Source organism: Triticum aestivum, chromosome 6D (genome assembly GCF_018294505.1).
Source record: "Triticum aestivum cultivar Chinese Spring chromosome 6D, IWGSC CS RefSeq v2.1, whole genome shotgun sequence".
In the NCBI taxonomy this organism is placed as follows: Eukaryota; Viridiplantae; Streptophyta; class Magnoliopsida; order Poales; family Poaceae; genus Triticum; species Triticum aestivum.
In genome coordinates, this window is record NC_057811.1 from 14,907,857 (window position 1) to 14,908,254 (window position 398).

Here is a 398-nt window from a genome sequence, read left to right on the forward strand (position 1 = left end):
AAAGACATCAGCCACAAGGTTGAAGATCATGGGGGAGCTAGGATCACCTTGTTTCAATCCTTTCCCACCCACAAAATAGGGACCTGACACATCATTGATCATCACGCAGAAAGAACTATTTTGCAAAATAGATAGATTCCATCTAATCCATTTTGCTCCATAGCCTCTAGAAGTTAACATCTCAACTAGGAAATCCCAGTTTACCCGGTCGTAGGCTTTTTCATAGTCCAGCTTGAGGACAATCCCAGCCTCTTTGGATTTGTGTACTTCGTGGATAGCTTCATGGGCAGTGACCACACTTTCAAGTATGAATCTGCCAGTTCCCCAAAAAAGATTTGTCAACCTGCCTTCCAATTTATTTATTTGAGCCAAGCTTGATGAAAGTAGTGTTTTCAAAG